Raw genomic sequence first — 16,480 nt, forward strand, 5'->3', positions numbered from 1 at the left:
CCCAAACATATCGTAATTTTCGGACTATAAGTCATAGTTTGGGTGGCGGGGCGACTTATACTCAGGAGCGATTTTTGTGATTTTTTTTCACAAATTTGCAAAATTCAAAAATCCACAATATAGTGAAACCACTATAAAGGAACCGCGATGTTGCAAGGGATTACTGTCATTTGAACTGTAAGTGACGTCAACGGTGCCGCGCGGCGATTGTTTACATAAAGGACAAAGGATTCGATCACGGGACGACGAAGATGACGAAGGGCCCCACGTTTAAAGGATTTAATGATTTGGAGTGACACAAGGTTTGAAAAACGTATTTATGTAATAGTTATTTGATGTATTTTATTTCGTGTAGCAACTTGTATATGTTTTTATCGTTACAGTACTGTTGGCTCGTTGAACTCTTGTTTTGTGAAATAAAGAGCCGTTTACCAAACCCACGTTTTTCCTGGTACTTTGTTAACGCTACAATATAGTTTTATACTAGATCTGTGTGGCGCGCGCGCAGCATTGTTGACATAAAGGACGAGGAATTTGATCAATGGATTTAATGATTAGGAGTGACACAGATGGTTTGATAATATTGTTGTTATATGATAGTTATTTGAAATATACTTTATATATCGTTATATGGGTCTGTGGAATAATTAGAAATGCAACTTACAACGAGTCTGATGTCAGCGGCGCGGCGCATATGCAATCGCATTGTTTACATAAAGGACGATCAATGGATTTAATGAATTAGAGTGACACAGATGGTTTGATAAACATGTTATTTATGTAATACTTATTTGAATAACGCTGAATGTTACGTCAGGCCCATTCTCAGCTCCTCGTTTGTGTATATGTCACGTTAGCATACCATATCGTTTAGCCTGTTGTTGCTGGTTCATGTCTGTTCTTGGTGTTGGATTTTGACAAATAAATTTGCCCCAAAAGTGCAACTTATACTCCGGTGCGACTTATATGGTTTTTTTTCACTTTATTGTGCATTTTATGGCTGGTGCGACTTACACTCCGGAGCGACTTACAGTCCGGAAATTATGGTAATTTTGCATATTTGAGCCTTTGTCAGCGCACTTTTTCTATGTTTTTAACATTAAATACGTTTGGTAACCGTATCGTCCCAGCTGACTCATGCCGAAATGACGGCACGTAGGCATCTTCAGGTTTACGTATATATGACGTAAATGCGGCACAAACGTGATAGTAAACGGAAAATCATTCACCTTGAATTCCCTAACCAAGTCAGAGTGCCTGTCTTTTCACGTTGCCTTGCTCTAATCTATTATTGCTCCGGTTGCATCCGCCTCAAATGCAAAATATTTCCACACACGACTCTTTGAGCGACCTGGCTTCTCAACAAGCCGGCATGTTGGACTTCCATTCCCACTTGCTGTAGCCATTCTTATGAAATACTAAGTTTCCTTCTTCAACGCCGCTGACTGCTGCGCCGTGCTGCTCGCATGCGTATACTACTATACTACTATGCGTTTAGTTCCGGCGACAGAATCGACAACTCGCCGAGTGAAAAGTTAAATATTCGGTTCGGACGGTACCACAAAAAAGCAGGTATCGACGTATTTTTTGCGTGTTGGTACCTAATTGGTACCGGAAGTATCGGCTCAAAGGTCACCTCTTCACAAAGTTTACGATGCGCACAACATCATCCAACACAGGAGCTAAATCTGCTGGAACAAAGGTCTCACTGTGCAAAAAACAGTGCATAACAATAATATCTGGGTTTCTTTCTTTGACCCTCCTTGCGAAGCCTATGATTCACCTGAACATGGCTGTGACTCATTAGTGCAGACGTCTATCTGTGCAGTTTTCTCATATCAGCCCACTTTTGTCAAGATATCCTGACGTGACCGAAATAGTTCCTATCCTGTTGAATTTTCTGGCAGTGCCTTGCAAAATATGTTTTCTCTAATGGGTTCTCCATTCACAAAACGCACGTTGGCCAAGAGCTGACAATGTCCACTAATATCCGTTGAGTCATCAAGTTGCAAGGCAAATTTCTTACTGATGTGCATCTTTTCAAAAACAACAGTTTCAATGTCCGCAGACAGGTCATCAATACGTCTGGCAATTGTACTATCTGAGAGAGGCACTTTAGCTATCTCGTTGGCCGCGTCAGACAGGGCCATGCATTTAATTTACAGTGGCTTTACAAGCTGGCAGTATTAATGCTTCTGCCACAGTGTGGGACTTTTTGTATTTAGCTACAGGTTCAGCAATAAGGTAGCGAGCTCTCTCGTTTACCTTTGTGTTTTTTCTCAAAAAGGTGGCCTGTTTCTCATTGTTTGTATGTAAGCGTAAAAAATGGTCCATCGGCTTGTTTTGAACGGAAGGGTGTTTCGTTTGGAGATGGCGTTTAAGCTTGCTTGGCACCATGGCACTATTGGATAGCTTCTCACCACACAACAAACACAGCAGAGTCGGGGAGCTGTTGCATCGCCGCTGAACATAACTCCAAATGAAAGATAGCTTTTGCTGTATTGCCTTGAGTTCACTTGCTCACCAGCTCAGTGGCCTAGTAGTAGAGTGTCCGCCCTGAGACTGGAAGGTTGTGGGTTCAAACCCCGGCCGGGTCATACCAAAGACTATAAAAATGGAACCCATTGCCTCCCTGCTAGGCATTAAGGGTTGGAATTGGGGGGTTAGATCACCAAAAATGATTCCCGAGCGCAGCGCCGCTGCTGCTCACTGCTCCCCTCTCCCCCAGGGGATGGATCAAAATCACATGGGGATGGGTTAAATGCAGAGGACAGAGCCCTTTGAGACTGATTGTGATTTAGGGCTATATAGACTTGACTTGATTGATTGATTGATTGATTGATTGGTTGTCTGTTTTCTTTTGTCGACCACTTGTATTAAGGCCTTCACCTGAGTCAGAATGTGGTCAGGGGCCCTGTTCTGCATATGCATTTTCCCTTCTGAAAAACTTCTCCCTCACTACCACTTGCTTGTCTTGCTGAGAGCCAAACTGTCACTGTCGCATGTCGCCCAGCACCAACTCTATTGTCTTCACAGAAATGTATCGCCCTCTGCTGCTACCCACTGAAATAGAAGAGTATTACATTATCTGCCACACTTAATTACAGCACAGACGCCATACAATGGTTAATTACCGTAATTTTCGGACTATTATTCGCTCCGGAGTATAAATCGCACCACCCAGAAAATGCACAATAACGTGAAAAAAACAAAACATATATAAGTCGCACTTTTGGGGCAAATGTATTTGTCAAAATCCAACACCAAAAACAGACACGAACCAACAACAACAGGCTAAACGATACGGTATGCTAAGGTGACATACACAAACGAGAGGCTGAGAACGGGCCTAACGTAACATTCAGAGTTATTCAAATGATTATTACATAAATAACACGTTTATCAAACCATCTGTGTCACTCCAAATCATAAAATACATCGATCATCGATCGTGTAAACAATGCCGCGTACGCGCGCCGTCGGATTCGTGATTTGCATGTCTAATTATTCCACAGACCCATATAACGATATATAAAGTATATTTCAAATAACTATCATATAGCAACAATATTACCAAACCATCTGTCACTCCAAATCATAAAATACATCGATCATCGATCGTGTAAACAATGCCGCGTACGTGCCGTCGGACTCGTGATTTGCATGTCTGGCGTGATGTGTGCTCGCATGCTGTCCATCACATCCTAAATTGCATTGCTGCCCCTTACTGTTTGTTTTTTTTTTTTACATCACCACACTAAATTCTCTTCACCAGACCTGTGCTTTTTAAAAACTCAAAAAAAACAGCGCTTTCCCCTCCCAGTTGTTGCGTCACGGCCAATGGTGAAATTTAAATCACCCTCGTTCAGTTTAGTTTGAAAATAACTATATTTCTTTTTCAGTTGTTTTTTTTTGTTTTGTTTATTTGTTTCATGAACTTGAATATTGTGCTTTAAAGTGTGAAATGCTTTATTCGTTTTTTCAGTGTATTAAAAATAATATGTGAGGTGATCAACTGTACTAGTAAGTAATGTGTTAATGATCAAGTAATTTTTTTTGAAAAAAAACACATATAAATCGCTCCTGAGTATAAGTCAAAAACTATGAAAAAAAACGCGATTTATAGTCCGAAATTTACGGTATGTGATATTAGATCATTTCCCAAGGCACACCTGACAATCTCTAGCGCAGGGGTGTCAAAATCTTTTTTTGCGCGGGCCGCATTGTAGTCATAGCTTCTTTCGGAGGCCATTATGACTTTCAACCCAAATAAATGTATGAGCACCTCATATTATGTACAGTAAAAGCTACAAAACAAACTAACAAATAACTCGTTTTCAAATCAGACGAGTAAAAACTGGTTGAAAAAAAAAGAAAAAAAAAGGAGATATTATTAAAAGTAAAGACAATTCGCAATTCTAGTAATGACACGAATTTGATGGACAATTTGTCTTCGCGGGACACATAAAATGATGTGGCGGGCCGTACTGGCCCCCGGGCCTTGAGTTTGACACGTGTGCTCTAGCGGCACACTGGTTGAAAATCACTGGGCTATATATAAATAAATCTGACAAGACATGACTTAATTGGTAAATACAGTCTGACCAAAAATAGCATGCTACTCTCACTTTTCCTCAGGGAGTATAAAGCTTTTGGGAAAACAACAGAAATTTCTTGAAAATCAAGTTTTTTGAGAGATGATGCCATCCAAGCTAGTATGGCTTCTTTCCCCATACACACATTTTCCTGGACTGAAGAACAATTTTGTGTGGCTCGGTGGCGCACTGGTTAGCACAGCCACCTCACAGTTGGGAGGGTGCTGGTTCGATTCCACCTCCAGCCCTCCCTGTGTGGAGTTTGCATGTTCTCCCCGTGCCCACGTGGGTTTTCTCCAGGCACTCCGGTGTCCTCCCAACTCCCCAAAACATGCTTAGTAGGCTGATTGAGCACTCCAAATTGTCGCTAGGTGTGCGTGCGAGTGCGAATGGTTGTTTGTTTATCTGTGTGTGCCCTGTGATTGGCTGGCAACCAGTTCAGCGTGTCCCCTGCCTACTGCCCGATGAATGCTGGGTTAGGATACAGCATACCCGTGACCCCTGTGGGGACAAGTGGTATAGAAAATGGATGGAATATTTTTTTTCATCATGATCATTTCAGGTCAGCAACTGGTTGTCAGCTATTTTATTATTTTCTGTGAACACTACAGTTGAGTTGAGTATTTTCAACAAATGTATTTTTTTATTTTTTATTGTTAATGCCACACTATTGATTATATCTTGTGCAATGGATAAATATACGAAATAAAAGTTGAATTTGACTACCATTACCGTATACCATTTAGTTTCTATTATAGACTCATTGTAACTGATAATTACTTTTTGCTGTACCGTGTTTAAAGATACAATTTGTGGAGAATAAGGACAATGACAAGTTGTGGTGGCAATGCTCCCACGACAGATAAAAGGCCACACCACTGTCATCAGGCGAAGCGAGCTTGGAACACCAATGGCTAACTGGCAAGGTATTATAATTATTACGTGCTTACATTGATGTACGTTATCATGAAATGTTCCATCCATTTTCTGAACCGCTTTGTCCCCACGGGGGTCGCGGGCGTGCTGGAGCCTATCCCAGCCATCATCGGGCAGCAGGCGGGGGACACCCTGAACTGGTTGCCAGCCAATCGCAGGGCACAGAGACGAACAACCATCCGCACTCGCACTCACACCTAGGGGCAATTTGGAGTGCTCAATCGGCCTACCAAGCATGTTTTGGGGATGTGGGAGGAAACCGGCGTGCCCGGAGAAAACCCACACAGGCGGACGTGTTACCCAGTGCGCCACCGAGCCGCCTCATGAAATGTTCATTTTAAGAATAACTGCACAAAAACAATTTTTTTATTGTAGATTATTGAAGGATTATTTCATCTTTCTGGCATTGAACTGAAGATGAAACATTTGTAAATTACAAATCACTAGACAACTGGCATCATTTTGTCTGGTGACAGGCAAAGTGAAACAGAGAAAAGTGAAAGAGAAACTGTTTGCAAAAGGTATTATTCTCACTGGGTGGATAATCAAGTTAATGATTGATTCCAACTCACCTAATATATTTATAACCTGGATTGATGCTGGTTATTATACTTTTTGTTTTTACATTTTCAGGTAAACTTTCATTATTTACAGGCCATTATAACATTTCTCAATGTAAATAATACTCCCTGGAAGCTTCTGGTAAGTGCAATACATTTTAATCACAAATACAATAAACCTCCCCTTCTTCACAAAGAGTCTAGTTACATTGCCCCCACGATAAGTGAAAAACTGATATCCTTCATCAGGGGTGGCCATTAAGCACACTGCAAGCTACCAGTATCTCATGAAGGGAGTGTCAGTAGCGCTTGTTGCAATGATTTATTGACAGCCCTCAGACTATTATGCTACTGATATAGTTGTCTATCAATGGAAGTGAATGTGTTAATGTCAAATCCAATGTGATTATTGAAGGAGGAAAATTCCAGTCTTTCTATGACCAATTGACCCTTGAATGATTTTAATCATTTCAGTTTTTATCTTAATTATTTGTGTTTTATTTTAATTATTTATCTGTTTATTTGATATGTTGTTATTATTTTAATTATCTTATTTATCTGTTACTATCTATTTAATATGTATGATATTATTTAGCATTCCAATCAATGTTCCCTCTAATTTTTCAAGGGTCTGTGCACCAGCTCCCTGTTACACGCTGTGGACCACTGTGTGCAACACTAGATGAAATAAATGAATAAATAAATAAAATGTTGTCAATGAAAACTTTAACTTGCTCGGGGTCGGATTTTGCTCTGTGTGACAGCTCGCTCCTTTTCTGTCGGTCCTTTGCGCTCTCCCGCAATAATGTACCGATCCCCTGTCCCATCATGAGTCTTTATACAATTCCAACAGCTTTCAAATGACATTTCTGCTGAATGTGGCGCTTGAGGTAGCCAAACATCCATTCAGTCTATATTTTTCCCTCCGTAAACTCGCCCGCCACTTCGACTTCACTGTATGTTTTGCATAGTAGACCATTCTCACTTGAAAAAGAGAGAATCACACCCAGTTTCACTCTTTTATTTGCGCACACACCGACGACCATTCCATCTTAAAAGAACCGCCGCATCTCTTGTTTACTTTGGCTTGGTGAATGGATGTGTCGCTACTCCTTCGTCATCGTCCCCCCACCCACTGATCCGTTTTTTTTTTTCATTATTATTATTTTACGACATCCCGTGGAAACAACCCATACACATTAACAATACAGTAATCCCTCCTACTTCGCGGCTTCAACTATCGCGGCTTCGCTGTATCGCGGGTTTTCAAAAATGCGTAAATTAATTATTTTATCGCAGAAATTTCATCATTTCACGAGGTTTCGCGGCCACTTGAGTTTCTTCATTTTCCTTTAATAATGATAGCTTACGTTTAAAAGTCGTTTTCTTGTTTTGAAATTAATAAATTAAAGAGTCAGTACAGTATACTTTATCGTCACATGTGACTTCAGGGCGTTCTCTCTGTTGTATATTTTGGACTAACTCATGTTCCGTAGTGGGAAAACCCCGGATGTGGGAGGGGGAGCTTCGGGGACGTTCAGTGTTGCGATGTACGGCCAGTGAACTGACTGTGATGAAAGGAATAAAGCAGTATCCATCACGTCGTTGTCCGAACCATGCTTGCTACATCAGAACCTGGAAAATAGTAAAGATATAACACTCTCCACCGGCGGTGGCCTTCATCTGGACATAGCAATACACTGTTAGTCTCGTCGCTAAGGCATGAATGCGGAGCGCACAGTCCATTGATATGAAAGTCCCCTAGCAGCGAGCTGGTTGATGTCAGCGATAAAAATAGAATATCTTCCAAGAATAGCTCAAAAAAATCTAGTTTCTATTTCGCGGAAATTCCCATTTCGCGGGTGGGTCTGGAACGTAACCCCCGCGAAGTAGGAGGGATTACTGTACAACTACCCCCCCCCCCCCCCAATTATTATACATAATAATAATTGGCTCGGGTAATTAACACATTTCTTTCTATAATACACACTGATCTGTTGGTGACAGAGTGAACGGGAAGGCAGTTCACCCATTGACTCTTTCGCGAACGGGAATGTCAGGATTCGTTCCCCTCATTGATCCGTTCTCACGATGAACTGGAAATACGAATCACTCGCTCACTGATTCGTTCACTCACAGATTCGTTCGTTGGTGAACGGGAAATGCAATTCACGAATCGTTCGTAAACGGGAAGCTACGGAAGAGGATTAGTAGTAAGCTACGTCATTTTCTTCTTCGTTTTGTTTTGCGGCGAGGTGGCACCAGCTTCAATGGGCATTACCGACACCTACACTCTCGTTTACTGAAAAGATTCGTTCTTTTGAACGAATCGTTCACTCACGAGCCAACAAGACGTACAATATGCTTATCTGGGAAGCATGATGAGACTGAGGACATTATTTTGTTGCAGGAAGCGGGTGTCACGGTAAATGAAAAGTTCTCTAAGACCAGGATAAAATTCCTGAGACAGGCTATTGACTCATCAGTGGTCAGTGCAGACCCTGACAAAATCACAGAGGTGAGGTGGACATCTCTTCTCAAAGACCTGCTTCGGAAGTCCAACAAGTCCAACTGCAGGAATTTGAAAGCATCAAAATGGACCAACAATCCTATGGCTAGTGTTGTCTTACCGAAATACTGGAACTCTTGTCCCTGCTGATTCCAGATGGGCGCTGAACTTCTCCAGCAGCAAGTGGATGCAGGTTGGAAACCAGTGACATATGCTTCAAGAGCCCCCAATAAACCTAAACAATGATATGCCTGGACCAGGAAAGACAAAATCGCCTCAACATCGGCCTGTGAGAGGATTGCAGAGAAATTCCATATTGAAACTGTTAGGATACGGATTTTAGCTATTGATCTGACTCCAAATTGCGATCAACACTTAACACAAGTTGCTATGTCCCAATCCACACACTGGCGCACCTAACAATTTTGCAAGTTCGTTCTGTCAAAGAGAAGACCAGTAGATCAATCAGACCAAATTTACCAATTGTTTATTCCTAACAAAGCGCACTAATACAGGCCTGGGTCCCGGGTCCCTCACACTAAAACTGGTGCGTTTTTGTGACCACCAAAAGACGACACATTCTTCCGGGTTGCCCAGTTTTAAAGATACACAATATGAATATTAAAACATGCAAAACATTGTGTGATCATTGGTCGATGGCCATCTCCTCCCCGTCGAGGTGTCATCCCTCTGGTCAGTGGCTGGGCTTTCTCCTCTCGAAGCCCAACCACCTGGACGTGGTGTTGTTCTTTGTTCTCGTTCCTCACCAACCTTGAGGTGTTATCGTCCGGTACTCCCTTCGTCCCGTACAGTCCCGTACTCCCTTCGTCTGGTACTCCCTTCCTGGGCCTGTTCCACAACACTTCAAAGAAGACAAGTTCATGCAGTTTGCCTGCACATTCCTCACCCCCACCACTAATCCACACGAGCACTCCAATACTAGATATTATATTGATATGATTATAAGTTTAACACAACCTTAAAAAATATGTTTGCAAACTGCTGAAATCACATTTCCCTTTAAAACGAAGCACAATCCACTAGTTCATCTGCTGGACTCCAAGAGTCTAGATGAGCTATCACCACACATTCATTCTCTACTGTTATATACGGTAGTATATAGAATGTGGGTTGCGCCTGCGCGCATAGCAGGGTTATTACGGGAACCTGGGCAAAGTTCATGTTGGCTGCATGGCCTGTGGGAAAGGGAGTCGGGAAGTGGACGTTTGATGCCAATAAAAGCGAGCGTGTTGCTCAAAGGTAGTTTGCCTCTATAAACCTTTTAATTTACATCTACTAATGAGGTTTTTCTTATACCATGTGTGTTGTCCTCACTGCAGTGTAGCAACTGAAGCTATCCAACGTGTTGAACTCTGATGCAATAACCAGGAGTCTGTATTGTAGTTAACATTTCACTGTCGTTTACTGAAGATTCCTGTATGACATAGCAGAGTGAAAACTGCAACAAAACAAGGTTTTACTGTTTTTAGCGCATAGCGTTAGCATAGCATCTAGCGTTAGCATTTTCGCAAATAGCATGTAAATATACATATACATATATATATATATATATATATATATATATATATATATATATATATATATATATATATATATATATATACACTCTTTTTAAACTATTTATTACCTTCTCTTCCAACATTAAACCCAACTTAATCTAACAATTATTCAATTTAAGAATATACTTTACTTACGACATTGGTTCTAGCATCCCTCACGGTCAGAAATTAGTTTGTTGAAACTCTTTTTGAACAGATAAGATAAGAACAGCAAGACGTAACTGACTACAAAGCGGTAGGTAAGTTACAGGAAATTATATTAATTAAATTTTAAATTAAATTACATGCCTTTATGAACGATCTTTTTAAACTATTTATTACCTTCTCTTCCAACATTAAACCCAACTTAATCTAACAATTATTCAATTTTAGAATAAACTTTACTTACGACTTTGCTTCTAGCATCCCTCACGGTCAGAAATTAGTTTGTTGAAACTCATTTTGAACAGGTAAGATAAGAACAGCAGAACGTAACCAACTACAAAGCAGGAAGCGGTAGATAAGTAAGTTACAGGAAATTATATCCCATAATTTTCGGACTATAAATCGCTCCGGAGTATAAATCGCACCAGCCATAAAATGCACAATAAAAGTAAAAAAAAGAAAAAAAAATGTAAGTCGCACCGGAGTATAAATCGCACTTTTGGGGCAAATTTATTTGTCAAAATCCAACACACAATGAATAGGGACGTGCGATCAGAGGAGGCCGTGCCTCCCCTGCCATCATGAAAAGGGGAAAAAAATAATTCAATTGTTTTTATTATAAAGTCATTTTCCTTTTAATTACAGTAGTTATGTATCATTTTGAATCAAAATTGCTGAATTTTTACAGTTATGATAATACCAAAGATGAGTCGCTTGGAGGAGGCAACTTCCTGCCTTGCCTCCTTTGAGGATTGCGTAATTACAGGTTTGTCTATGCTGACAGGCTATGCAGTTAGACTGAACTCCTGTCGGTCTCTATGTCGCTGTTTAAGTGTTCAAACAACGTGGCTATATTGCCTAATTTCCGTAGTTAAGCTGATGTATATAATATCTAGTGTTTTTTTTGTCATCTGTCTGTAACGTCGTGTTTGTTTAGATGAATAAAACGGCTTTGAGAAGAGAGCCAACAGAAGCAACAAAATAAAGTTCTCCAGCCTTATGGCAGGTAGCGCTAGTGATCCCGGGATGCTTCATGCGGCCACCTGTAGAATAAGTCAAAAGTCAAAGTCAGCTTTATTGTCAATTACTTCACATGCCAAGACACACAAAGAGATCGAAATTGCGTTACCCACTATCCCACAATGACAAGACATATAACAAAACATCAAATAAAAACAACACAAAAAGTCAAAACAAGAAGGCACATACAATGAATAAACAAGAGCGACAAATAAATATAAATAAATAAACAAATAAGTGGAGCGAAAATGGAGCAAGTGTGCACACAGCAGACAGTCAGAATAAAGTGCAAGAGTAGTGCAAGGCAGCCAACGCGCCCCAAAAGGTCAGGACGTTATGCAGCCGAGGGCAGAGGGGGGAGAGAGTTCAGGATCCTAACAGCCTGGAGTATGAAGCTGTTGGGGAGTCTGGTGGTGCGGGAGCGCAGGCTCCTGTACCTCTTCCCAGAGGGCAGCAGATCAAACAAAGTGTTAGCGGGGTGACTCGCATCACACACAATCGCGGTCGCCTTGCGGGTGAGACGGGAGGTATAAATGTTCTTCAGGTAGGGGAGTTAATTACCAATAATCCCACCGGCTGTGTTCGCTGCAGGGCCTTCACGTTGTATTCAGTGCAGTTACCACCCCACACAGCAATACAACTGGAGAAGACGCTCTCAATGGTGCCACGGTAGAATGTGGTCATGATGGCTGGTGGAGCACCTGCTCGCCTGAGTTTCCGCAGGAAGTACAGGCAGCGCTGAGCTTTCTTCGCCAGTGATGCAGTGTTGGTGGTCCAAGAGAGGTCTTCACTGATGTGCACCCCCAGGAATCTGGTGCTGCTCACTCTCTCCACCACAGCACCGTCGATGGTCAGCGGCAGGTGTTGGGCATGACCCTTCCGGAAGTCAACAACAATCTCCTTGGTCTTGCTGACGTTCAGCAGGAGGTTGTCAAAGGACTTTGTTTTCCCTCGCCCGGACGCTGGTCACCGGGGCCCCCCTCTGGAGCCAGGTCTGGAGGTGGGGCTCGAAGGCGAGCGCCTGATGGCCGGGCCTTCGCCCATGGGGCCCGGCCGGGCATAGCCCGAAAAGAAAACGTGGGTCCCCCTTCCAATGGGCTCACCACCTATAGGAGGAGCCAAAGGGGTCGGGTGCAGAGTGAGCTGGGCGGCGGCCAAAGGCGGGAACCTTGGCGGTCCGATCCCCGGCTGCAGAATCTGGCTCTTGGGACATGGAATGTCACCTCTCTGGCTGGAAAGGAGCCTGAGCTAGAGACACAGCGATGGATGTAAGTGGGAGAGAATTGCATCATTTTTTATATGTTTCAAAATAAATTCTTACTCATTGTTGGAGTAATCTCAAGAAAGCCTTGGCCTGCCAGACCTGGAGGCCTCATCTTTTACGAGTTTACGACTCTCCTTTGAACTAAGTACTTCCTATTCAGTTCAAGGAATGTCTTTTGATCCCCGTCAGCCTTATGTATCCTTCCTGTCCTTATGTTACTTTTGTGTTTGCTTTTGTAAGAGGTCTTCACTAACAATGAGCAGAACTTCTTTGCATAGGTGAGGTGTTCTTTGTTTAGTTCAAAGGGACTTCATTCCTTTTAGTTAACTGTAGCTTTGATTCATTGGGGATATGGGAGGAAACTGGAGTGCCCGAAGAAAACCCGCGCGGTCTCTTGGGGAGAACATATATATATATATATATATAAAAAACTCGCTCTCTCTCTGTGTCCGATCCGTTGGTTATGGACCATTTGTAATGAGCACAAAACTCCAGTCACATAACACCCACTCACCCACTCACCCACTCACCCACTCACTCACTCACTCACTCACTCACTCACTCACTCACTCACTCACTCACTCACTCACTCACTCACTCAAACCCACTCACTCACTCACTCACTCACTCACTCACTCACTCACTCACTCACTCACTCACTCACTCACTCATGGTGTGGGGGACGTTTCTCCCAATCACACCCTTTCATAGCTCGCAGCCACTGCCCACGTGAACATTGAAGTCACCGAGCAAATCGAAAGCGTCCCCAGATGGTCCACTCTCCAGCACTCATTCCAAGGACTCAAGAAAAGGTGGGTACTAGGAACTGCTGCTGCTGCAGCTGCTGCTATGCTCTCGTCCATCAGGGTGAACAGCAATGTACAGGCGGTAAGCCTGGGGGCAATAAGAACGCCACTCACCATGAAAAACTCCAGAGTGGAAGAGAGTCCAACCCAGAGAACTAGCACCAGAGCACAAAATGTATGTGGAGGCGACTCCCACTATGTGTAGTCGGAACTTCTCTGCCTTACACACCAACTTGGGCTTTTTCCCTGTCAGAGAGGTGACATTTCATGTCCCCAAGAGCCAGCTTCTGTAGCTCGGGATCAAATCGCCAAGGTCCTCGTCTTCCGCCGCCCATTTCTCTCTGCACTTGAGTCCTAAGGCCCCTCCCACAAGTGATGGGCCCATGGGATGATTGTTAGAGTTAATAGTTAAAATTTTAACATTTTTTGAATAGTTCAACCTAGAGGACTGGTACTAGAGCCCAAAATGTATGTGGAGGTGACTCCAACTATGTCTAGTCGGAACTTCTCTGCTTTGCACAGCAGCTCGGGCTTATTCCCTGTTAGAGAGAAGACTTTTTTTTTTGGGGGGGGGGGGGGGGGGGGATTTGATTTGTTTATTTCGGCAAGTATATAAACAATAACATTTTTACAGCTTTATTTCACATTAGATTTGACATGACTTGTCGAAAAAGGAAGTGGGTTGAAGTAATTCTGCTTATCTAAGTCAAAGTCAGCTTTATTGTCAATTTCTTCATGTTAAGACACACACAGATCGAAATTACGTTTCCCGCCGTCCCACAGTGACTAGACACATCACACAACACATACAAGCAAATAGCACAGAGTAAAAACAATAGATAAGAGCGATGAATAAGTAATAAGCAAATGACCGAAATAAATAAACAATAAATAAATAAATAAATAGACAAATGAGGAGCAAAATGGAGCAAGCGTGCAGACAGCCAGAATATAGCGCCAAAGTACAGGACGTTATGCAGCCGAGGGTGGAGGGAGTTCAGGATCTTGACAGCTTGGAGTATGAAGCTGTTGGTGAGTCTGGTGGTGCGGGAGCGCAAGCTCCTGTACCTCTTCCCAGAGGGCAGAAGATCAAACAAAGTGTGAGCGGGGTGACTCTCATCATACACTATCGCGGTCGCCTTGCGGGTGAGACGGGAGGTGTGAATGTCCTTCAGGGAGGGGAGTTAAGCACCAATAATCCTACCGGCTGTGTTCGCTGCAGGGCCTTCATGTTGTATTCAGTGCAGCTACCACCCCACACAGCGATACAACTGGAGAGGATGCTCTCAATGGTGCCACGGTAGAATGTGGTCATGATGGCAGGAGTAGCACTCGGTCGCCTGAGTTTCCGCAGAAAGTACAGGCGGCGCTGAGCTTTCTTCACCAGTGACGCAGTGTTGGTGGTCCAGGAGAGGTCCTCACTGATGTGCACCCCCAGAAATCTGGTGCTGCTCACTCCACCAGAGCACCGTCGATGGTCAGCGGCAGGTGTTGGGTGTGACCCTTCCAGAAGTCAACAACAATCTCCTTGGTCTTGCTGACGTTCAGCTTGAGGTTGTTGTCCCTGCATCACGAGGCCAGAAAGTCGACCTCCAACCTGTATAGAGTCTCGTCGCCCTTGGTGATGAGACCCACCAGAGTCGTGTCGTCAGCAAACTTCAGCATGCGGTTGCTGCTGAAGGTTGCAGTGCAGACATGCGTCAGCAGGATGAAGAGCAGCGGACTGAGCACGCAGCCTTGGAGGTTTCCCGTGCTCAGTGTGATGCTGCTGGAGATAGTGTCACCAACACGTACCACCTGAGGCCTCCGACAGAGGAAGTTCAGAAGCCAGTTGCAGAGGAAGGTACTGAGACCCAGTTTGTCGAGTTTGCAGATGAGACGCTGTGGTACAATGGTGTCGAAAACAGAACTGAAGTCCACAAACAGAAATCTCACATACGAGTCTCTTTTTTTCCAGGTGGGTGAGGGATGATTGGAGGGCAGAGCAGATAGCATCCTCAGAGGACCGTTTGGCTCGGTTCGTAAACTGGAAGGGGTCAAGGGGAGAACGAACCTGATGTGCGTCATGTCAAGCTGGTCAACGCACTTTATAATGATGGGAGTCAGCACCACAGGGCAGTAGTCATTGAAGCAGGATGGAGCAGCTTTCTTCGGTACAGGTATGATGGTGGCAGCCTTGAAACATGATGGGACGATGGGTGATCTCTAGTTCAAATTTACGGTGAACAACTGAGGAGCAGCATTTATTTTGTTTTACATTCGTTTTGTTTTTTTTTGTTTTTTTTTACATTTCGTGTTACAATGGAGGATTACATATCCAAACTCAAACGATTTTCAACTATGGATTTTCGGTCGAAGCAGGTCATCAGTAAAGGAAGACCAACTCCGAAGTTAAAAGGTTTGATTCGGACAGGGGGACTTCGGAGCATGTCTTTTCAAACGGAGTGGTACGCACGATCAAAAAGAAGTTTTTGATTCCATGTGCTTTATTGGGTGTTTTTATGCGTGAAGACTGCTGATATGGGATTTAGATTAAAATAGTTAAAATTATATAATGAATAAAATACTCTCAAGCAGCATTCCCTAACCTTTTTCGTGACACGGTGAGGTGTCGGACAAATTTTACCGGAAGGGTGTGTGTGTGTGTGTGTGTGTGTGTGTGTGTGTGTGTGTGTGTGTGTGTGTGTGTGTGTGTGTGTGTGTGTGTGTGTGTGTGTGTGTGTGTGTGACGTCACTGCCTCCCCGGTCATGAACCTCACCGCACGTCACTGACAATGAAATATGAAACGATATTACTATAATGGCATAATGTCCTGCAGGAAGACGCCCTTGGTCATCATGGCACTGCCTGCGAGGAGATGCTCTATAAAAATGGACAGGGACAAGAACTGTTTCTCCCGCCGATTAGTTCATACAGAATCCACTCAGCAACTTTTAGTTTGGGCATCACCTAGCTAGAAAGGAGTGGGCAGGAGAAAGAGTACAAACGGCAATCAAATCCGCCAGTGTAGTTTAATTTTAAAATAAATCACACCACTAAAACAATCTCTAGTGAATTAAAGGGTT

Source organism: Syngnathus leptorhynchus, chromosome 2 (assembly GCF_054491065.1).
Source record: "Syngnathus leptorhynchus isolate UIUO chromosome 2, UIUO_Slep, whole genome shotgun sequence".
Lineage (NCBI taxonomy): Eukaryota > Metazoa > Chordata > Actinopteri > Syngnathiformes > Syngnathidae > Syngnathus > Syngnathus leptorhynchus.